Below are 26,173 nucleotides of genomic sequence, written 5' to 3'. Positions count from 1 at the left end.
TGAACAGTTAGCCAGAAATCGATCAGGAGGACATTTTTTTCTTTTTTATGATATCGGTAGGCGGACGAGCAAATGGGCCACCTGATGTTAAGTGGTCACTACCGCCCATAGACAATGGCGTTGTAAGAAATATTAACCATTCCTTACATCACCAATGCGCCACCAACCTTGGGAACTAAGATGTTACGTCCCTTGTGCCTGTAGTTACACTGGCTCACTCACCCTTCAAACCGGAACACAACAATACTGAGTACTGCTGTTTGGTGGTAGAATATCTGATGAGTGGGTGGTACCTACCCAGATAGGCTTGTACAAATCCCTACCACCAAGCACGAACATATTACGAACATTATTATTAAGAAGCATTTTTACGAACATCCACATCAAAATTATGAAATCCAACATTATACCTTACACTATCTAAGCCCATATGTTGTAATCATGTAAATATATCTGAAGTTTTTGATACGTTCTCCTTTAATATTTTTTCTTACCCCACTTACCTTTATTGCTTCATTTTGTGCGCGTAAAATATGCGAATTATCGTATTGATCTGAGTTTATTGTAACATAAACCGTTACACGAGTACCAACAGACGTTATTTTATTTACAACATTTTATACCGAATTTCGGCTATTTGTACCGAAAAATGTACAGGGTTGGCAAAATAAAGAAATACCTTGAGAAGGCTTTACTGCGAGGTAGAGCCGAGAGGCCTCAAGCAATTTTCATTTGACGTATGATTTGATAATAAATATTTGATTAGCGTTACATTGAAATTTATTCAGCGCTACGACATGAGCCGAGATGGCCTAGTGGTTAGCACTCGTGCATCTTAACCGATGATTTCGGGTTCAAACCCAGGCAGGCACCACTGAAATTTCATGTGCTTAATTTGTGTTTATAATTCATCTCGTGCTCGGCGGTCAAGGAAAACATCGTGAGGAAACCTGCATGTGTCTAATTTCAACGAAATTCTGCCACAGGTGTATTCCACCAACCCGCATTGGAGCAGCGTGATGGAATATGCTCCAAACCTTCTCCTCAAAGGGAGAGGAGGCTTTAGCCCAGCAGTGGGAAATTTACAGGCTGTTAATGCTAAAATGCTGTAACATGTGACAAACCTCCGTGGTCGAGTAGTGTGTACACCGGTTTTGCATGGGTACGCCACTCCGAGGTCCCGGGTTCGATTCCCGGCCGAGTCGATGTAGAAAAAGTTCATTAGTTTTCTATGTTGTCTCGGGTCTGGGTGTTTGTGGTACCGTCGTGACTTCTGATTTTCCATAACACAAGTGCTTTAGCTACTTACATTGGGATCAGAGTAATGTATGTGATGTTGTTCAATATTTATTTATTTATTATTGTAATGGCTGAGAACTTCTTGAAGCGCGACATATTTATCCGTGAGTGGTTTTGTTCGTGGTCATTTGTTAATTATTCATGCGAGGGTATTTGTAGGAGAGAAAGACAGGTGCCCCGAGGTTCCTCATTAGACTGGTCGAGAGTATATTTGAATTATTTCAAACAAAAAATAACATTGTGGCGATTAAAAGTGCACGTTCAAAAGGTTCCTTTGAAGGTTTCTTTTTCAAAATGACAAAAGTTAGAATAGCAGTCTACATCTACGTCGACATAGGACTGTTAATTTTTTTCTCATTGTATATTGAAAGCGATCGACTCTTGCAGTTGAATTTCCGCGAAATCGTTATATATTTTTTTTGTCTCAAACGCTCCATACTTTTTACTTCCTTATTAGTGTTATTTGTAATTAATGTAACTTGACTCCTAGGTGATGAATTTTCAAAAACTCTGATACAACTGCGTTACGTCTAAACAGAAGCCTAAAATGATTTCCGCTTCCATACAAACTTTCATCCTAAATTTCAACTTCATAGATGAAAACCATTTAAAAAACTGCCCTCAAATCCTTAACAGAAGCCTAAATACCGAATTCTCATATTCCTACATCAGAAATGACAAATGTGACATTTAATCCTCCATTAGGGGATGAATTTTGCCTGTGCAATATCATTCCATTAAACTAACTGGTTTTAGTTTTTTTTTGGGCCACCTGATGGTAAGTGGTCACCACCGCCCATAGACAATGGCATTGTAAGAAATATTAACCATTCCTTACATCACCAATGCGCCACCAACCTTGGGAACTAAGATGTTACGTCCCTTGTGCCTGTAGCTACACTGGCTTACTCACTCTCCAAATCGGAACACAACAATACTGCGTACTGCTGTTATGAATGAATATCTGATGAGTGGGTGGCACCTATCCAAGCGGGCTTGCACAAAGCCCTACCACCAAGTAAAAGTTGTATGTCAGTTAGTAATTTTAAGATTTTATTATGTAAATATTTCTTTAAGTGCACGAAGATCAACAATTGCGCTTTTTGTCATCTATCAACTAGTATTAAAGAAATAACCAAAGTTGAACGGAAATTTGATGCTATAGTAAATTGTGACAAGGCCGTCTGTTAGTATGTCAGCTAAAACTTTTAGTTACAGGTTGCTAGCAAATCCTCATAGTCGCAACATGTTTTGGCAAAACTCCGCCGTCAAAGTTTTTATCGCAACCACATTTTGGCAACCACGACCGAAGCTAATGTATGCAAAAATATATGAAAACTGCCATCATAGAACCACTGGAGAAACTTTGGTGATTTGTTGTATAATATTTAATTTGCATATATTTTTTTTTTATTTATTTAATCTATACATAAATAGGCAAAGACAGAACAGTTGAGTACCTTTGTCCTGGTTGTCAAGCGAATTTCTTTTTTTTTTTTTTTGGTAGCTATTGACGACCTGTAATATTGTAGATAAAAAAGTTTTGAAGGGTACACAAAGCACATAACATCTTAGTTCCCAAATCTTGGTTGGTGGTACATTAACAATGTAAGGAATGGTTAATATTATATACATCGCCACTGTCTATGGCTGGTGGTGACCACATATCATCAGTTGGCCCATTTTCCCGTTCACCTACGTATATCATAGAAAAATTAACAAAAATGTTTTCAACATGGAAATTCATATAATATGTTTTCTTGAATTTCCATTCACGATTATGGGTGAACTGCGAACACCGGGCGACCACTAATTTTTATTAAAAAGTTTAATTTTAGTAAAAAATCAAATAAGACCAAGCAATTCCAATAACTAACCAAACAATCAACAGATTTTATAAGATGCAAGTCGTTCAACGTTTTATCTCATGGTATATTACATCTAGTCCTAGGCTCCTAGCTGATCTTTACAACATCTTCTCTAACTCTTTTCACTGTTTCCATTAGCAGCCGCTCTTCAATGGAACTGACTGGGAGCCTTAGCACGATCTTTGTATCTTATTGGTATTATAAATAAGAGTGTTTTGCTTTTTTGAAATATCCAATTATTTTCATTACATAAGAATTATTAACAAAATGTCTTCAAATTATACAAATATGAATTAAAAATAGTTACTGCATAAATCTTGACCGCGTGGAATGGGGGCAAGAATGCTAGCAGCATTTTATCGTTGAATCACAATTCCGATCCTCTGGGCAAAATACGAACCAGCCCTCCTGTCACCAGCGGAGGCATTAAGGTGAGGTGTTTGCACTACTATTACAAGGGCTAAGTGTTTCAACAGCAAATGGGAAAAAAGTAATTTGACATATTATATGTTTTATTTTTATTTTTGTCTGTAGCGTGGAAAGGAAATTATGTTAAAAACTATTTTTACGGTGCAATAAACTTTACTGGCGCTAATAAATGTAAGGGATTTTGTGAAGACGTGATAAAAAATGAACGAAATAATATGTGAAATTTTAACGACCCTAACCAACCTCTGGAAGGAATTCCTTTAATTATAATTTTGTTCCATGACGTGCACAGCATTGGTACATTTATCTATTACTTAAACGACCGGCGAATATTGTCCGAGAAACCATAAAATATAAACGGCTGTTATTTCATATCGAGACGAGATATATATATATATATCTCGCAGGAGGTTCACCTGATGGAAAGTGACTATCACCGCCTATGGACATCTGCAACACCGGGGGGCTTGCAGATGCATTGCCGGCCTTTAAGGAAGGAGTACGCTCGATTCTTGAAGGTTTCCAAGTCGTATCCGCTCGGAAAAACCGCCATACATATATATTTGAGCCAATTTTATTAAAATAATTACACTTTAAATCGCTTGATTAGAATAACTTTAAGAATCAAAAGATCATTATCAGCATTGCGCCACTAATGTCTTACTCAAATTGAATTTCGCTTGTGTGCGAAAGGTACAATACATCACGCCTTAAGAATGAAACGATCGCCTCCTGGCTATATATTTTCATATTGAATATATATAAATGTTTTGTCAATTTTATAATTGACGAAACAAAAAGTTGAGTTTCTTTCGTCCGGTTCCTCTCAGGTCAGGGTATTTTTTTTTTCGAACCATTGATAGTGTTTAATTTGACAATCAATAAGTAAGTGCAATGCTTCTATAATATATAAACGAATTTGAGTTTGAGTTTGAATGTATTTGTTTTTTTTTTTTAATTTGAATTATGTATTTATAAGCAGACGATGAAATTTTGATGTGAATATCTATTGGAACACCTTGGGTGTTACACCGATTTAAAAGCCCTGCCACCAAGTAAATCGATTATTAAATCCCGCATAACAGTTAACATTTGCCTACCTGCATTTGACCATTTGACTGCCTAACTAATAAATAACACTTATCGTAATGTACAGGATTATATAACTGATAGAAGACCTTGATGTTAATATTCGTTCGAGGACCTTTTTCTTATGGCATTGGTTGGCGGACGAGCATATGGGCCACCTGATGGTAAGTGGTCACCACCGCCCATAGACAAAGGCGCTGCAAGAAATATTAACCATTCCTTACATCATCTATGCGCCACCAACCTTGGGAACTAAGATGTTATGTTCTTTGTGCCTGTGATTACACTGGCTCACTCTTCTAACCGGAACATAACAATACAGAGTACTGTTTTTTGGCGGTAGAATATCTGATGAGTGGGTGGTACCTACCCAGACGGGCTTGCACAAAGCCCTACCAACTAATTATTACCTCTAAATTGTTTTAGTTTATTCCCAGTTCTTCTCGGTGGAATCAACATTCCGAACCTGTAGCTTGATATTAAAATTAACCTTGTAGAATGAGGATTCAAAAGTGTTTGTAAGAGCTTACTTTAATAAAGTAATCGGATCTATAAAGTAATTATATTTAGTTACCAAGTTATAAATTCCAACATAAATGTATGTTTAGATTATATATTCCTTAATACATTTAATAACAACCACATAGAAACTCGAAAACAATGACCAGTAATAACAATTTTCGAAGTGGATGCCTAGCTTGCAACTTGTCTTGTACAATCATTATTAAGTTTGGAAGAACAGGGAGTGTGTCTTGTTTAGAATTTGGTAAGATTAATTTAATATGTCTATATACTTGTTCTTTCGAGATTATTATATTTCAACACAAAATATTAGGTACAGTAATTATAGCTGTTAAATTAGGTGAGGAATAGCTTCAACTTTTGCCATAAGAATGTAAGTAACATCCCATTAGTGTCCCACTGTTGGGCAAAAGAGACGAGTCATTTAAGTTGAACATATTTTAGTGCTCATAATCCGATAGGACGGATAGAGTTTGAATTAACTGGTTGTTCTTTAATGGGATTTGAACCTAGGAGTTTAGGATCAATGGCTGTATAAGATTGTTGCTGTACCAATTGGGAAATCATTGGAAAGAAATAATTACATTATTATAAACACTTTCGCATTTAAATTATATTATTTGTTTTGATATATTTTATTCTAAAACAGTATGTTCTTAAGCATTAAATAAAGATTGAGTGAGCCAGTGTATCAATATACACTGGCTCACTCAATCACTGGCGGTACCTACATAGAGATGATTTCACAAAGCTCTACCATCGTTGAAAGTTCTAAGTTATGTCTTACTTTATAGACTTGGACCCTCGTGAAAACTCTTTCGTTATTATTTCACGGGATTTTAGTGGTAAAACATACTATGTAAGGTTTTAACTTACATTGTAGTGAATTGGTTCGGTATCTTTGAGATACTTTATTTGTGGAAAAGTTACAGCTAGCTTGGGACATGTGAGAGGAGAAAATACTTCGAATTACAGAGTACCCGAAGGAACAAAATTAAAAAAAATATACTTTGGAAGTTTTCACGCACAAAAATTTACTAGTCGCCTCATTATTATACGTGGACTAATATTTATTTATCCTTTATTGCGCTCCAATTAACAAAATATTTACAATATTTGACAAATGTATAAGTTGCAACCGCCTGTTGCTAAAGCAGCGATTTTTTTCGGGCAACTTTTGGGCAGAGGACCAAATTTAATAAATATATATTTGTATAAGTTTTTATGAAATAGATTACACTACCGTCCATAGACATTGGCGCCGTAAGAAAATTTAAGCATTTAAGAAACTAAGGTGTTATATTTCTTGTGCCCATACTTACACTGGATCTCTTAACCTTCAAACTGGATCACAAAAATACTAGACCAAATGGACTTGCACAAAGCCCTTCTAAAGTCCTAAATAGGAACCATCCACGTAGTTTTAAGTAAGTGCCATCCACTCATATATATCATACCACCAAACAGAAATACTTAGTTTTGTTGTAATCCAGTTTAGGTTCAATGGCGCATCGACTTTTAAGGGCTGATTAATCAAAATCAAAATATACTTTATTCATGTACAAGCACTTTTGAATCGTCATTTAACAAACTATTTAAAGTAAAGCTACCACCGGTTCGGAATGTAGATTCTACCGAGAAGAACTGGCAGGAAACTCAGTAGTTACTCTTTTTCAATATCTAAAAATACAGTCATGTTAGTTAAATACAATTATATGTGTATGTTATGTCTCCTGCCTGGAAGTCAACAAGTATTAACTCCACGCTTTTTTATCATCAATATAATCTCGTATCGAATAATATGCCTTCTTTACCGATGTATTTTTTACAATTGACTTGAATCTATGAAACGGCAAACTTAAAAATATAAAAGTGCAAATGTCTATGGGCAGTGGTCACCACTTGCCATCAGGTGGCCCGTGCTAGTTCGGCTAACTATTAATATGAATGTTAAGCTAAAATAAATATTAATTTTATTCAACGTATTCTGATAATTATCAGAAGTATTACTAAAAGTTTTCAGTGTACCATCTTAATGATAATGTCTATTAAACTTCTAGTTTTAATAAATGTAATAAAACGCTAGAGCTTAAACCTTAATTGCGAACAACACGGCTTAAGCCGTATCCGAAACGACTCTCTGAGCTGTTAAAATTCAAAAACATCGGAACTTAATTACAGAAGACGGTCTTTGTTTCAGGGTTGGGTTATAAAAGTAGAAATTTACAATTTTAAATCAAACTAACTATTTTTTGGGATATTGTTCCAGCGTTTTAGGGTTATGAGACTTTTGAGTCTTCCGTTGTCCTGTTAAGTCTGTTGGTTATTCAGTATGACAATGTATGTACTTACAATGGGATACAGGAATTTTTCGAAAATTCTTGATTAACCTGAGCAACCTAGAGATTATTGTCTTATAAATATGTATAAGATTAACTTCCTTGTAGATAAAAGACCAGCTTTGGAACGAAACAAAGCCAATTGTTTTATATATATATATAGACAGATTGACAAAGGTGGCAATATGCTGTTAGCAATGTTAACCAATATTTTGACCCAACTCGTCGACGAAGAAAACCAGTCATAAAATGACGAGGACATTTAAGAGTCATGACATACGTCTATTAGAAGTTCTGAAAAGATTCTACCGAGTACCTTACGTACTAAGGACAGATTTCTTTAGTAAATAATTTTGTCTAAGAGATGTAATATGTCATGGAGTTAATATCCTGGTTCTATCATCAACGTAGTGATGTATTGCGGTAGAAATCTAGGAAGACCAGGATTAATCGAATCGATAGAAACCTCATGAATAGGAGGTACCTTTTGAAACTTTGGAAAATAGAAAGTGTAAAATATCTCGACATTCGATTCGATGTATTTACGTCTCTATTAGAAAACGTAATTACTAAAAATTCTCCTCGATTCCAAACGTACATTCATTCAACGTAACTCCGGAGCAATTAGACATACGAATGAATGGATTATTTGACAACCATTGAATGATTGAAAATTCAACGGAATAGAAACTGCAGTTCGTTAAATAGTGATTTTAAGACTTGAAATGGTTGCTGATGTCATCTCTGACGTGAAAGCAATGTCAAGTTTAATAATGCAAATGTCTAGTTTAATAATTTAAAGAAAAATATATTTATATATATGACGAAATGGGAGCATAGAAAGGATTTATAATAAGGGAAAGCCAATAAATAAATACGCAGTAAAATAAATAAAAGTTTCGCTATAAAACAAGCTTTAAATAGTGTATATATAATTGAATAGTCTGTAATTATATAATATATATAATTATATATTTATTATAGGGATGATACGGATTTACACCTTTAAAGACGTATCACTTTGAATGTTACCCACATCAAATATTATATTAAGTTCTTAGTGATAAGTTGACGGTGTAACTTTTTCAATAAATAGAGATATGTACAGTTTAATTAAAAATAAGTATAAAATTAATTTACACTTAAATATAAATTCAGTACTCACCTGTTATTACAAAACGACTTTCACCAAAGGCTCTAGTGATCTCTCAGACAACGTGAAATCGTTATAGACGATAAAACGACCCTTGATTTTTTTTTTCATTCTTATTTTTTCGGTTACTTAGGTGCTGTACAGTAGAGTTTTTAAATATATATACGCGTACAAACGAGAGGGTAGCTGTTGCGGAGAGGCATGATGGCATAAGAGAGCTTAAGCCACGTCAAGTCGTTTGTCATCGCGGCATACGAATCAGCCTTACTCCCAAGGCGCGTCAACAGAAGTTTCACACAAAAAAGATGCGTGTTCTTATGTAAACGTGTGAGCGGTTTACTGTTACACTTAAATAATAATAAAATAATATACATTAGTAGCTTTTACACAGGTAGGTTTTGTGACAAATTTAAACAAAAAGAATTTGTAATAAAGTATACATTGTAAAATATGCTTACGTGTGAAGTTTTTGCCTCGCACAACCACTCTGTGGAACCAGCTTTTACTGGCAGTTTTTCCGAACTTATATGACTTGGGTACCTTCAATAAAAGAGCCTACACCTTTCTTAAAGGCCGGCAACGCATCTACAAGCCCCCCGGTGTTGCAGATGTGGGCGGTGGTAGTCACTTTCCATCAGGTGAGCCTCCAGTCCGTTTGCTGCATATACCATTTAAAAAAAAGTTGTCTATTTCGAGCGCTTAAGAACAGAGGCTATATATTTCTCAAAGGTACGCACCTGCAAGCATTCCGGTTTAGCAGATGTGCGTAGGCACTCGTAGTCGCTTTCCATCAGGTGAGCCTCCTTCTTGTTTGCCATCGGTAGTATAAAATAAAAGATCTTTCGCGGAATCTCTTTGTAGAAGCGAATACCTTGTCCAAAGAAAGGTTAAATTTAATTTTCGGAGACAGATACTTGGTATGATTTAAATTCCATATGTCATTCGCATACCAGTAAAGATAACAAAGATCAATTTTACATACTGATTTTGTAGAACTATATTTATAAAAAAAAAAATTACAGTATTTAATATACGGTCATCTATCAAATCCAGTTCTAACCGGTTCTATTGTCATAAACATAAATAACATAATCAGCCTGTAAATTTCCCACTGCTGGGCTAAGGCCTCCTCTCCCGTTGAGGAGAAGGTATGGAGCATATTCCACCACGCTGCTCCAATGCGGGTTGGTGGAATACACATGTGGCAGAATTTCGTTGAAATTAGACACATGCAGGTTTCCTCACGATGTTTTCCTTCACCGCCGAGCACGAGATGAATTATAAACACAAATTAAGCACATGAATATTCAGTGGTGCCTGCCTGGGTTTGAACCCGAAATCATCGGTTAAGATGCACGCGTTCTAACCACTGGGCCATCTCGGCTTATATTGTCAACTATACAAAATTAACGAGCAGCCGTACCGTTGCCCTATGTATTATTAGACAGAATCTAAGTCCTCAGCGTTGTTCCGACGTTTACTAAACTCTGGCTTCGCGATATGTCTTACCTTCAACTTCGAGCGTACAATGTACACAGTTCCTATCAGATCAGCTGGTGATGGTGAGTTGGATCCGAGCCAACTTTGTTTTGTTTCATCTTCGAGATCATTGTGTATTATCAAGTTCACTGTAACGAGATATATTGACATATCAAAGTTTCTCATGAACGTAGTTTGAATTGATAAGCGTCTGAGTTAAAATAACCGACTGTGTTTTATGTATTTTAGAATTCGCTGGTTTAATGTTCGAGTGTGATGTTATGTTAGGTATACTATGTGAAAAACTTCAGTAATTCTCTTCTTATTTTAGACTCGTGGGAAGGTGGTCAGGGTCTCCCACGTCATTTGACCCACATGTCGTGATGACTGGGTGCCTGGGTGGGTTTAAGACGTCGACAAGAAAACGTGACAAATAAACTCACTGACGTATTTATAACATTGGTTGGAGTGATCATAATTATGTTGTCTTTACAAGTTTCAGCCAAGACGGAAATACTCAATACTAGCTGACTTTGCAGTAGAAATTGCAGTACATAAGGTTCTGCGCAAACACCGGTGAGTTCGCTTTTCACCTTACTTTCATAGTACATACATGGTTAATTTAGCAGTTAATTTAGACAGCAAATTAAATAGATTGTAATTTAAAAAAATTGTTACGATTTAACAAAGAATTAATTTTATAGAGCGGAAAAACGTTACTGAAAGGTTAGAAGCGGTGAGTACTGTATACGTATAAGGAAAAAATTCAAAACGTAAACAAAATTAAAGCAAATTATTTTCGACAAACTCCAATTCTCACTGAACTAATCTATACTATTTGATATTAAAAATTTCATTTAAAGAAGTTACATCATTTTGACGTCAATGTAGATGAGTGAGTTGTAGTTTACAATGAACTTAAATCAAAACAAAGCCTGTGATAGATTTCAAAATTCCTAAAAAAACTTTTGAATAAACGCGAAGGTCCGCGGGAGATCCACTAGTACATCTTTTATAGCGTCAGTTAATTATAATTTATCAAAACTCTGCGGTGTATGACAAAAGGCAGTCACGTGAAACCGATTAACAAAATGAGCACTGGATTATGTTCCCAATATTTCGTAACGAAAGTAATTTTCGGCAACGACCACTTGTTTTTAGTAAAAAAAATATGCTGAAATTTTATTACGTCTTACGGGTTGCTCTTCTGTTGTTAGGCTCAGTATTTTCTAGTCTGTTTCTGTAGTTTGGCCGTGAAAGAGCAACAGACGGACAGACAGAGTTACTATCGCAAAGTACATACAAAAGTTTGCCTGAAATGTTTTTGAAGCAAATGTGCAGAGTACAACAACATTATTTTTTTGATGTGAAACGTCTATGGCGCGCTTTAGAATCTGCCGTCATACCTCGTCATCGTGTGGGCGTGGGGCGTTTTAACTAACTGACATACAATGCTGCTTAAACTTGGGTTTAACGAGATTGAAGAGGATCGTTCAATTCCTAACCTTTTCTGTGTTGATGTCAATGGGATCAAAAGCATTGAACATGGAAAAAATGATTCTTACCTATGTGTTTATTGTCCTTCTGATCTCTCACCTGTGCGACTTTTTATAGGTTCAGTATCAGTTATCTGCTTTAAAAGGTAACATTGTAAGGCCTGGTTACGGTAACTAGGACCAAGGATATTGATCTTGGAACAAAAATCACCGGTATCTCAATACATTGCGTTTTGTCAAAAATCTAATTTTGAAATACGTGAATGACCTGTTCGGCAAAGCTAATTTTTCTCTTGTTGTTTTTTTACAGTCAGGAAGTCGTGTAGAGTATATTTCCATCACGGTCTTCTACGGTAAATTTAATGCAACTAAGTAAAATTGAGACAGAAGTCCAAGTCCAAGTCTAAAATATCTTCGGTTTTGATGCCACGATTCGGCTGTGATCCACGTGTTCTTGCTTCTTGGCTTTAGGGCATGGTAGTAACTGTATCAGCTTCTTAGTGCATCGTAATCCGGTTTGAAGGGTGAGTGAGCTAGTCTAACTTTAGCCACAAGGGAACAAACATCTTAATTCCCAGTCTTGGTAGTGTCTTGATGATGTAAGAATTGATAAATATTTTTTAATGTGTCAATGCCTATGGGTGACCACTTACCATCAGGTGGTCCACTAGCCCTACATATTTTATAAACAAAATACTATCCTTTCTTCCATAATATTTAAAATCAATTGTATTTCTTAAATTATGTAAATTAAATTCATACCAATAACACGTTAAACATTTTTTCCTAATTTTCAGTTTATTAAATTTCGTCAACCACGATGGTGTTTTTAAAGTCCAAATGCTTAATACCACATTGTAACGGACAGACGTTTTAAAATATTAGCATAATTTCCGCAGCGTTAAGTTTTCGCTCAACGAGTAATGGCACCTAAAATGTCCAGTTCTACATAGACATACTTAATTTACGCTCTCAAATGGCACGAAACTACAGAAAGGAAGAAAGATAAAGGAAGGTACGAGATAAAAAAAGACAATTGCGCCAACATTCGATTCCTGCTTTAGGCCGGTTGCCTACACGAAGCGTAGCCTTATGAAGATCGACCACGCTATGTGCAGTAGTCGATTTTAAAAATTGATAACTCAGTAAAGTAATAAAAGATGCTTACATGTATTATTTTATATTAACCGTACATTTTTATTAAAAGCTTTTATTGAACTGGCAATGTAAGTATGTACTGGTGAATTTTTTAGAATAATAAATAAATAAATAAATATTGGACAACATCACATACATTACTCTGATCCCAATGTAAGTAGCTAAAGCACTTGTGTTATGGAAATCAGAAGTAACGACGGTACCACATACACCCAAACCCAAGACAACATAGAAAACTAATTAACTTTTTTTCTACGTCGGCTCGGCCGGGAAATTGAACCCGGGACCTCGGAGCGGCGTACCCATGAAAACAGGTTTACATACTACTCGACTACGGAGGTCAGAAGCAGTTACCTTAAACAGATTGAGCTGAAATTTTGCATACAGTTCAGTTTGCATGACAATGCATAGTTAACTGTGTGACGTCATTCTAAATCCAACATGGCGGCATACACAAGATGGCGGACAAATTATTTTTAATGCACTTCTAAAATATGGGTACCAAATAATAGAGAATAGATCTTGGTAAGAATAATTGTACTAAATATAATATAATATTTTATTTCGTATTTATATAAGGACTTATTTATTTCTATCACCAAGGTTGTAGGGTTTTTTTGCAAGCCTATCTTGGGAGGTACCACCCACTTATCATATGTTCTACCGCCAATCCGCAATACTGTACTAGAGGGACTTAACACGTTAGTTCCCAAGATGGGTGTTGCATTGGTGTTATGGGGAATGTTTAATATATTTTAAAGTACCAATTTCTATAGTCAGTGGCGACCATTTATCATCAGGTGGCCCATTTGCCAGTCCGTCTACTATTTCCGACTTTATTCACTCGATCTTCTAATGAAGATCGTTTGGAAGAGAATGAGATGTCCGAAATAATGAATTAATAACCATACCTAGTTTTTGTCGCCTGTGGCTTCGCTCGCGTTTTAGGGGGTCGTCCGTCGTTAGGCATAAAATGCATTATGTCCTTCTTTGGACTTCAAGCTTCATACCTAATTTCACTAAATTCATTTAAGTGATTTAGTAAGAACAACAAACGGCCAGACAGAGTTTCTATCGCTTTTATAATATTAATATATTAGAAAGAAGGAAATATTTTATTGTGACGTCAGCGTATCACAATGTTATAACGCAGTAAGCATTGACATTCCATAGAGTATCTTATCCCAAATTGGAATTTGAATAAATTTTGAACATGTAACAAATTTGTAATATATTTACATGATGCCTTTGTTCTATTTGCAGTTAAAATACTTGGAATTTACAGTGTTAGTCAGACAGCTCGCCTTATCGTCAGCACTGGTGACAGGAGGGCTGGTTCATTTTATACCCAGGGGATCGGAATTGCGATTCGACGGGGAAATACTTCTAGCATTCTTTCACGTTATCATCATTTGTATACTAACTTACCAGTTAATAGTTATATAATAGTAAATAATTCTTATGTATATAAATGCAAGTATATATAATAGAATTATTTTTCGACTAAACCTATATTTGAATTCATTGGAAATTAATAACAATAATAAATATTTATTAATCATATCTGTCAGAAATCTGTCAGGGAACGGGAATCTGGATTAAACTAGAACCACTTCGTCGAATGATTTTGATATTTCAAGTAATATTCGATATTAAATCATAGCATAGTAAATATAATATACATAATATTATTAATAGTATATTAATATATTAGTCAAATTCAAATGAAAATATATACAGTGATTTTAAATGTTATAATCATCATGACTTTTTAAATTGTCAATTCCCAAGGAATGTTTCCATTCTGTATTTAGTCTTAACCGTGAAGAATCTGCAAGATACAGCAGTTACTTTTTAACACTAATTAAATTACATAGTACGAGGAACTATATTGCAATACATTGTAGTATTTCTGTCGATTTTGTGAATGAGTTTTTTATGAATACTTTATTATTTCGATGTGACAACTGTTACCTTGGAGATAAGATCGAGTCGTACGCCGTGACGATAAACGGCATGCCCTGTTTTAGTTACCAAGGTTGGTGGCAATCGCCAATCGCCAATGTGCCAATATAAATATTTCTTACAGCGCAAATGTCTATCAGTAGTCATGCTTCTGCACCATTTTGATTACAGAGTATGTCAGTAAAGTATATTTTAGGTCCACGCCTTTTATATTTAATATAATAATAATTATTGGACAACATCACATACATTACTCTGATCCCAAAGTAAGTAGCTATAAAGCACTTGTGTTATGGTAAATCAGAAGTAACGACGGTACCACAAACACCCAGACCCAAGACAATATAGAAAACTAATGAACGTTTTCTACATCGAATCGGCCGGGAATCGAACCTGGGACCTCGGAGTGGCGTACCCATGAAAACCGGTGTACACACTACTCGACCACGGAGGTCGTCAAATAATTTTGTATTGAATAATATGCCTTAAATATAATGTATTTTTGGCATGATTTTTATATTTTTTAATAGACAAACTTATAAATGACAGTAAAATTTTATTATAAAAACGAATACCGTGCCCCAGGAAGGATGTGTTAACTTTGCAAAGACGGAAACCAGGTGTCATTAGTTTACCTTTCCTCCTCGTGTCTATAGAATGATTGTTGTCTTTTCTTTCAAAAAGATCTATATTATTGACTTCGTGTGGTGATGGCATTATATATATTGTGGACTTTCTGTGTGTGTACTTTATACGAAGTATAAATTTATTTTATTAATAAAACTCTACGTTATAATTTACGAGACTTTTCTACATAAATATGTATTTATTGAACATCTTGGATCACGTAGTTGAGGTCGTATAACTTATCATCAGGCTGTCATTTCTTATGCCTTTGTGCGAAAACAAAAAGAAAAACACTCGCAATATCTGATGTGTGATAATTAGCTTTGAAAGCCAATACGTTTTCTCGGGCTTAGTGAGTTCAACCACAAACGATCCTCGTGCTGATTTGCTATTTAACGTAGGCAGCACAATTCTGATTGGCGTTTAACGATTGTCTATCTAATCAGGCAGTCTAGCACCAATCACCTCTTTTCAATAATTGCGTTTTGATATTCAGTGCTCTACTATCGATGACAATATTAATTATAGTTTTTTTTCTTAGATTTTTTTAAAAGTCAAAGTCCAAGTTAAATCTTTTTTTAAATATAGAACCGTTAAACATAAGCGTTTGATTTTCATAAATCTACGACCGGTTCGGAAATAAACGCATAGGCCTGAGTCGAACCGTCCAAAGAAACTCAATTGTTAATTACAATTTCAATTTTTTTTTTGTATTTGAAATTGCCTGGAAGCGATCTTTTAATTACCAAGGTGTGCAATCGTCTAAAAATCATTAATTTTGTAATACCCTTTAGCAAACAAACGTTGCTGAACGATTCTTTTAAATTTTACAATTGAATATTTTTGAACGTTATTTGGGATTATGTTTTAAAAACGTATACATTGTCCCATAAAAGAGTTATTAAACCTATGTAATCGAATAATAGGAAAATTAATGTCTTGCGTACAAACATTTTAAATACGGAACGGAATTATAAAACTTTTTAATAATATTTAGATTTTGTTTTTTTTTTTTAATCTATGATAAGAACATAACAGATACAAATTTATTAATTACACATAACAATTGTAAATCGACGAATTATTAACTGTTAATAAAATAATTATTTAACAATATAACGTCTTCAAATTCAACAAATTCGATGTTAAATATAAAAATCGTTCGTTATCACAATAATTCATAATTAGAGTTTCATTCCAATAAATTAACATGCAGTTAAAATTACGGGCAAGTCTTACAGTAGTCCCATATTGTTAATAAGCAATAAAATGCTGAATGCTCTTGAAAAATATGTTAGTACCAAATGACGGCAATTTAACACCGCGCGCGCCCATTGGTCAAATCAAATAGCACGCGCCTCCAGCTTTCCGTTACACAATTCCGTCCCTTTTCATTTATCACTACCAAAGATTGCAGTAGAGCGAGACAGATGATGTTAAAGATAAAGAAATTAACAGGTTCGTTAAAAAATAATCAGTCATGTCGTTTATATTTCACGGAACACGAGTCGATCTTATACCGAAGGTGTGTCAATTGTTGTTTCTCATCAATAATAAAATCAAATCAAAATATACTTTATTGAAATAGACCTTTATAAGCACGGAATCTTTATTTTAAATAATTATATTTATTACATAGATTCTACTGAGAAGAGCCAGCAGGAAACTCAGTGGTTATTCTATTCCAAATTTTAAATACAAAATGATGTTAATGCAATACCATTAAATTTAAATAATCCTGTCTGAAAATCAACAAGTATTAACTTGTTTCGACGTACAATACAATACGCACAAAATGAGATGAAGTTTTACTGAACCTCATGCGTCATTACTTAACAAAATGTTTTCATAGACATAAAGGGTACAGACAGCCCCGTCTTAAGCACAACAAACGCTCTGGTGCTAATTACTGGTGCTAAAAGTTTGAACCCGCAATCATTAAGATGAACGTGCGTACCATTGGAATATCTACTCATTTTAATTCAAAATTAATCTCACTATAAATTTATCATCTTCGGATGATAGATGGCTAACCAGCTTTATTTTAGGTTCAAAACGCTGTCTGTGTGGATATCTTTTACGTTTTAAATAGAAAATATACAAAGGAAACGCCAAAAGACTTAAATGTTTTCAAATATTTTTAAAAGAACTGAATCTAGTTTGAAAGGTTTAGTAAGGTAGTCCTTTATTACCCGACTGTGGAGCTATAAAGGAGGGTAATGTTATGTCTTGTTTATATAGCATTAAAGCGCTTTTGCTTTGGTTTTGTTAATTATTTAAGCTAATTAGTCAGCGAATCCCTTTGTATGGTCAAAGTTATGGTTCAATGATATTATTTATCGTTAGACTTAGCAGTTCAAAAGTGACAATATGTCATACGACATAGCTGGCGACTTTTGGGTCTCTATTTAATTTGATGAGGTCAAACCTCTGACCTTTAAGGTTCAAGTCGTTCCATTCCTAATGTAAAAATTGTAAGATTTTTGAAGTTATATTCCTTTTGCCAGTTAAAAGTTTGGCAGAAATATACATTTTTTTTTGTGTGATATGGGTGTGTGAGGAAATGGGTCACCTGATGGTAAGTGGTCACCACCGCCCATAGAGAATGACGCTGTTAGAAATATTAATCATTCCTTACATTGCCAAAGTGTCACCAACTTTGGGAACTTAGATTTTATGTCGTGTATAATTTAAGTTTTATATTATAAACTTGGTGGAATGAGTTGGAGAAACCTGCCTGGGTAGGTGCCACCCACTCATCATATTCTACCTTCAAACAGGAATGCATATTGTTGTGTTCCGGGTTAAAGGGATTTCAGGATTGGTGGCGTATTAGTTATGTGAGGAATGAAACATATAAATTTAATAAATTGACTTAACTACAAAAGTTATTTTATAACAAAACATATTAATATTGTATATGCGAAAGCTATTTTATTCTATTGTGATATTTAGGCTGTTACTTTATTTATTTTTTTTATTTGATGCGGAGCGGTGAAATAACCTCCAAACTTTTTCAAAAGGGGAGGAGGCATAAGCTCAGCTGTGATAATAACAATTACTTTAAGAATAATTGTATAGTAATACAATTCATAACCATGAACATTAAAACAAATTCAAAGTAAAGTACTGTAAGTGTTACGAGTACTTTAACAGCGTGTAAATGTCCTACAGCTGGGCTGGCCTTCTCTCCTTTTTAAGGAAATGTTTTGAAGATACATGAAAAAAAAAAGAAAAAATTATAATATTAAGTAAAATTAACCATAATATTTCAAAAATATAGCCGTTTTTATATTTCTCAATAACTAAACTATTTTTATAAAGAGGTTTCATATATTACGTATATTATGTATAGAAAATTTATGCTAACTTACTACGCTAAACTAGCGAAACTTATTTCATTAATTAAAAAAAAAAACGCTTGTGTGTGTCAAAGTGAAATATATTGTAGTCTATGACTCAAAATTAACAAAAAAAGATCGCTAATGGCAGATGCAAGTGCAGGCCTAATTCGTCACTTCGATTGGCGCTAAGTTTTCGCGCCGCGGGGAGGGTCCACGCAGGCGCCATTTCCCGCCATTTTCTCAGATTAGGGATGCCAGATTAAATTATTTTGCTTAAGTGTACGCAGTTGATTTGCAAAAATATTAAAGTCAAACTTGTCTCGTAGAAATCCATATTATTTATTTATATTAATCGTTTAAATTAATTAATAATTATTTATATTTTTATTTGATAACAAATATGTTTATGTTATTTAGATATATACTTATTATTAAGAAAATAAAACGAAATTTAATATTTAGTTAATACTAAATTGAAATTAGACAACATTAAAAATCTACTTTCAGTCACGATAAAAATATACCAACGTATCTTACAATTGTTTCCAACAAAACGTGCTCATAAATATTTTAAAAATAACTTTTATTAAAATAGGTAATATATATATTTTTACAAGGGTATAACTTCACTTAGGATGGCATCCCAGTCATCCCGAATGGCCAGTGGTTCCCGCGCCGTCGTTCAGAGCGCACGACGCTCTTTCAACAATCCTGGTATCGTGTCTCAGAAAATAAAATAAAATTACAAAATGTGCTCACTTGTGCCCTCTTTTGTGTTGTTTCTGTGTTTTGATGTGATGTTTGTGTTGTTCGATCGTTGAAATCATAACGTAAGTATTAAAAATATAACATTTACGTCCGTCTGTACACGTTGTTTTATCTAGCACCTAGAGAACAGTCGAAGTATTTTGCGGATATTCGCTATGTATTTGAGTACCTATATTTATTGAGATATAAAACCTTTTTTTATTCCCTTCGAAATTTAAAAATATAATTCTTGTGAGAATTTTTGAAAATAGAACTAGGTATGTATTATATTTTGCCTAACGTGAGACGTTCTACTCTGTTTGAGTTAATGACGTGAATATTAATTTGACATGAGGTTTCAGATGCAAATGAGGTTTCTTTCATCATAATATAATAAATTCAGCATTTTTTTAACTTAACATTGTAAGTCTTAATATATTTATCGCGTTGCCCAAAACGTGGATTAATATTAAAAACGTAAGAATCATCGTTATAGATTTTGTATGTCATTTCCGAAAATAAATGCGTTAAATCCGAATAAGACTACGTAGACATTATACTATAATGTGTTTACAAGATTTATTATATGAATATGAAAATGATATAATATTAAATGTAAATAACATTTTCTACTATTTTATCAAAAACCTTTTCCGAAGCATGATATCTATGACAGTATTAAAGTATTGTTTTATAATAACAACTACAATAATAACATACATATATATCCTTAAAAAATGATTTATATAGTAACATAGATTTTTCTAAATATAATAAACCGCTCGGTTATATAAAAACTCAACAGCAATTTTAAGTAAGATGCGCAATTTTAATTAAAATGGAAATTTAAAAGACGATAACATATAAGGGTATGCCATTCACTAGAGCTAACATTAAAGGAATTTTCTAGATATTTATTTAATTACTTTTGTACCAGGACAGTATGAGAATGCAAGAATTTTTAACTTGCATTTTATGTAATGTTTTGTGACGTTATAATCGTTTTACAAGCTTCATTATGAACGTTGCTTTAGAGTAATTATACATCGATTTAACTCTTTCTGTCTTGATTGAATTGGCATTGGAAGAAAGGAGACGGCAATGTTCAACGAAGCATTATTTTTAACAATATTTTTAGGCAAATTAATTGATGTTTAAAATGTTTGGTTTTGTCGAAACTTGAAGGGCGAATCGTTACATGTAACATTTACTGACGGATTGTGTGTTAAGCTTTTTTGTAATGAAAACAGTTTTAATAGTGTTTTTTATGAATTGTTATTTGGAAATTATGATCTGGTTTAAGTGCATGTCTCTGATGAGCGTCGATTCAATTCCCAATCGGGATATTTATACTATCTTAGATCGTTTTCCGGTCTTGGTTTTAATGCAGTTCTCACACCGGCGTGCCTAGAATACAACATTACTGATATTACTCCCTAGGTACAAGTTCCGATCAAACGTTTCACAACTAAACATAAAGTTTTGTTAAAATTACTATACTACTAGTTTGTACAAATAATACACTTGTTTAGTTGATATTAACGAAGTTTCTGTTAGTGTTTAGTTGTTTTAAAATAAAATATGACCAGGCTTAGTTTCTTTCGACGATTATTCTCAGGTCTGTTTGTTTCCGAACTGGTTGGTTGTTATTTTTTTAATTATCTTAGAATATTAATTTTGAATGTGGAATATGTTCTTTTTTGATGGATTAATAATTGAGTGAGATGTTAAGTGCCTCTGGTCATAGACATTGGTATTGTAAGAGACAATGACCACCCATTATCCGTCAATTCGCCACCAACCCTAAACATTAAGATGATATGCCTCTTGTGGTTATAATACTGGCTAACCTTTCAAAGCGTAACACAACATTTATTGATGTTTGGCGGTAGAATATGTGTGTGTGTGCCTACGTAACCAGTTTCTTATTGAATGCATAAAATTTAATCAATTTTAATGTTAAGTATATTAAATAATTTATTTTAATCAATAAACGTATGATGTAATTAATTTATGTAAATACGTAATGTAATGTAATCTTTGTAAATGACTATTAATGATAAACAGCTCACAAAACACTACCCAGCAATGTGACGTCACAAATAGTATAGCCGCTTTTATGTTGGCAAACTAAAAGCCTATGACGTCAGGTAGTAGGGTTCCAACGCTGATTTTCGATTGCCGCTTAAAATATTTTACGCTATGAACGTCGGCGTTGAATAATTATAACATTTTGATACACATTACTAACAGCCAAGGGGGCGTTCAAGTATTACGAAACGCTATTTGGGGGAGGGGGTGTCTCGTAAAACGTTACGATGCGTTACAGGGACGGGAGGGGGTCTTTCTTATAACACGTTACGTAGCGTTGTTTTTTTTTTTTATTAAAAAATTAAGCAATCAAAATTCCCAAATTGGCAACCCGAAGATAGCATGCAGGATCCAGCAGAACCAAATTTGGCGTGGTATAGCGTTCACGTCCGTGAATCGCAATATTTCTTACAGGTTATAAAATGCGCGGATGAATCCTGCTGTTCACCACCGCGAAGTGCATTGAAATCTGTGTTTGCGGATACTTTCATGCCGCCACCTTGCCCAATACTTCAAACGCCAAGCAAGCTCGTAGTACCCAGTTTGTTAGACAAAGGAACATCCAAGTTTTCGCCACTTCTTGTGAGGTTGTTCGTTGATCTATCAGCTCCTCTAGAAGGTTTAGTCCATCTGTACAATCCGACCTAAAGATAAAAGTATGTCCAGCCTGTGGGATATATTTCACATCTCACAAGAGTGTTCAAATGCACTGTCGTTACGTGCATGGCAAGACTGTCTCAGACTGAGAGGGTAAAATTGGTAAAAGTAGGAACTCTTAGGAGGTGGAGCCGTGATTCGACAAATGTAACCTAACCTTATTATTACTGTTATAATTTTTTTAGAGGTCCATAACCACGCGCCTCCTTAACATTACTTAGGATTCTACATACTAGGCAAAGAACGATAGAAAAAAAATTGACGTAATTTTAAGGTGGAGACGAGATTCGGCAAATTTACCGCTATTTTTGTCTATTTATATATTGATGCGCGTCCCGACTTCGTACGGGTAGAATTCCTACAAAATGACCACCTGAAGTTGAAATTCCTTTCTAGTGACTTTGTTAAATTTCAAGTGTGTCGGACCTATGTTGACGGAGTTATCATGATGAGTCAGTCACGTTCGAACTTTATTTAAATGGTATTTTAAATAATTTGTAAACAAATATATCAAGCTTGACTATAAAATATAAAATGAAATAAGGCCAATTAAATAACTCATTTACAGTTATTATAATTTTTCAATTGTCGGAATACATTACAATTATTTTTGCGTTTATTATGTATTTTAAAACAATATTGAAAGTAAAATGAGCCTTTTGGGTAGGAATATTGTTGTGTTTTGGTTTGAAGGATGATTGAGCCAATGTATCTAAAGTCACAAGGGACTTTAAGATGTTAAGTCCCTTCATAATATCTCTTTTAAATCGTCTTATTACAAGATTAAATGTAAATCTACCACAATTTTTGAATGTAGATTCTACCTAGAAGAACCGTCAAGAAACTCAGTAGAATACGACCTATAGTGTAAGTACAGGCACAAAAGACATAAAATCTTAGTTCCCAAGATTGTTGGCGCATTGGTCTTGTCTCAGCGCCAATGCTTATGGGCGATGGTGTCTAGTTACCATCAGGTGACCCATTTGCCTGTTCACACAAAAAAACACCACGCTGTTTTAATGTTGGCTGGTAGGTACACGTGTGCTAGAATTACATCCGAAATAAGTATTTTCACACGATATTTTTCTGCGATCACCAGAATCAGCGCGATATGAATTTTGATATTTACGCACACGAAAACTTTGTGGTGTTTGCCTGGATTTGACCACGTAGCTTACGGTTAATATTCACTGGACGATCACGGTTTTCGCTAGTGCATTTAACATAATAATATTACATTTATTATAATTATAATTTGTTAAATATAATGATATCTTACTGGTCTACTAGCTACATATATAAATGGCATAGCTTGCGGTTTCGTCTCTAATTCTATGTAAATGCCCTGTGAAAGATGGCGGTGTTAAACTTCCGTGTTTCGAAATACACGTAAAGCGGTGGTTCTTGCGCTCAAACCATCTCCGGTCAAGTCAGAGTGTGGTCCCGGATGATAAGAATTAGAGAATTGATCGCTTTTACGTTCACGTCCCCAGTTAGACCGAAGATCAAATACTATTTGGACGAAAGTACATAATACATAGTTACTTTGTTAATTTATTATTGCATAGAAAAATATAATCAAAGATATTTTTTTTTTATGATTGTTCTTCAATCTAAAAGTTGGGATCTTTATTGTACCCGGTGTTTAGTGTGAAGCCGGGGCGGGTAGCTAGTTATATTATAAATGTGAAATTGAGTTTTGAAATTCTGTATACAAAATATTTATAATAAAAGTTATAGGGTATATAATAGTCGCCCTTTAAATACCCCAACGGGGGTGAAACTGCTGGTGGAAACTGGTAGATTATTAAAAAACGTTGAGTTGATGAACTACTTAGTTTCTAGGCATTTCGTTTCAATATAAATTACATTCCGGACCAGTGATACAATTGTGTCGTATTTAATGCAAACACGATTTAAAGTCCTTATTAAGTGTCTACTTAAATTAAGTATTTTCATGTAGTAGTATTTAACATTTGGTAAAAAACAATATTTTTTATATATACAAAAACAATCGTATAGACGCGAGGAGGAAAGCAAATAACACCTAGTTTCCTACTTCGCAAACTCAATACATCCTTCCAGGTGCACGGTATTCGTTTCAACAATAATATTCCACAGTTATTTTTAAATTAACTTATTAATAATTTTAAATCTCATAAAAAAAACGTGGACTCAGCGTTAATTTAGAGGCAGGATATTTATATAAATTTTATAAATTTAATTTGCTGTCGCAACACTTGGCCCTTGGAGTAGTAGTGCAAAAAGCTTCATTAAAAGTATAACACCTCGCCTTATTGCCTCCAGGACTGGTTCGTATTTAGCCCAGAGGATCGGAATTGCGGTTCAACGGGAAAACGCTGAAAACATTCTTGCCATCATCCCACGCGTAAAGATTTATACAGTAACTATTTTTAATTCATATTTCTATATATTTAAGGTCTTTATGTTAATAACCCGTATATTATATCCTAATTCCTTAAATATGTCTAATACATGAAAATCATTCATATGTTAAATTTAATTGTGCTTTATTGATATACATTTTGTATTACGATGTAAAAGACTATCTACTGATTTACTGATTACTAAGAGTACTGGTGGTCGCTTGACGTATGAATTTAATACTGTAACATGACGATTCAAAAGTGCTTATATTAGCCTACTTGAATAAATAATATTTTGATTTGAATGTTTTACAAACACAAAATGTATTACAAAAATAACATTTTAATAGTCTAAACATATGAGCCGAGATGGCCTAGTGGTTAGAACACGTACCTTTGATTACGTGTTCAAACCCAGGTAAGCGCCACTGAATTTTCATGTGCTTAATTTGTGTTTATAATTCATCTCGTGCTCGGCGGTGAAGGAAAACATCGTGAGGAAACCTGCACGTGTCTAATTTCAACGAAATTGTGCCACATGTAAATCCACCAACCCGCATTGGAGCAGCGTGGTGGAATATGCTGCTAACCTCTGCAAATGGAGAGGAGGTCTTAGCCCTGCAGTGGTAGATTTACAGGCTGTACATGTTGAGTCTAAATATTTACTCTATTAACTTAATAATTCCTTATTTATACACAAATTTTAGTAAAACGATAGAAAACAGCTCACATATCGGTAGTAAAAAGAGATATATTTTCATGTACGCTTCTGCTAAACATACTATGTTGTATTTCCAAGAATTATATTAATGTGTGCGTAAGGAAGGTTATATATTATTATAAAAAGCTCTACGCTCACGTGCACATTGAATCCGTCCGTCTTAAAATCCCTATAACATACTTACACAGTTCATGTAGAATATATATTTGTTGATGCAATTTTAGTAATGATTAATAGATCTTTGTTAAAAGTATAAATATTACTAAGTAATTCCCAGGCTTTTTCGCATCGATATGATGTACGGAATCGTTAATATCTCTTAGCGCAAATGTCTACGGGCAGAGGTCACCACTTAACATCGGATCTCATTACCTCGTCCACCTTTTATATTGAAAACAGTAACTACACCGGTTACCTCCTGTCAATAGTTATCGGTAAACTCTATACAATTCGTATTGGTGATAGCTATAAATTTGAATTAATCTTGTAAAACTACGATTCAAACGTGCACGGACGAGTCTACTTACATAAAATATATTTTGATGTTGGTTTACTGAAAGATCGATACAATGATTACAGGTCGGCTAAAATGAATTAACTAGATTTTTTAAAAGCCTTTGTTACTTACAAGTGAAGCTAGATAAATTGTATAATTATTTCCAATTCAATTATAGACATTTGAATAAGAAAATATACGTAATTAGAATGAAAAGTTTCGGTTTCACGTTAATGGTTTGTTCTGAAATAATGAAATTCAAATATTTATTCGTAGTCTTTAAGCACCTTCCTTGAAACATAAAGG

At 34.1% G+C, this 26,173-nt stretch overlaps 1 protein-coding gene and 1 pseudogene across 1 annotated transcript in view; both read left to right on the top strand.

The window, feature by feature from the left end:
* The window catches only part of LOC135194105 (uncharacterized), a 55,476-nt pseudogene that overhangs the window by 13,035 nt on the left and 16,268 nt on the right, over window positions 1-26,173 (top strand).
* The window catches only part of LOC113396031 (alpha-2Db adrenergic receptor), a 467,800-nt gene continuing 461,072 nt past the window's right edge, over window positions 19,446-26,173 (top strand). Inside the window, exon 1 of the mRNA XM_064218765.1 lies at window positions 19,446-19,598. The gene's annotated coding sequence lies outside the window, so the exon portion shown is untranslated. The remainder of the gene's footprint in view (window positions 19,599-26,173) is intronic.

This window comes from Vanessa tameamea, chromosome 24, assembly GCF_037043105.1.
Source record: "Vanessa tameamea isolate UH-Manoa-2023 chromosome 24, ilVanTame1 primary haplotype, whole genome shotgun sequence".
Classification (NCBI taxonomy): Eukaryota; Metazoa; Arthropoda; class Insecta; order Lepidoptera; family Nymphalidae; genus Vanessa; species Vanessa tameamea.
The sequence above is the reverse complement of the archived record's forward strand: the minus strand, read 5'-3'. Positions and strand labels throughout refer to the sequence as shown.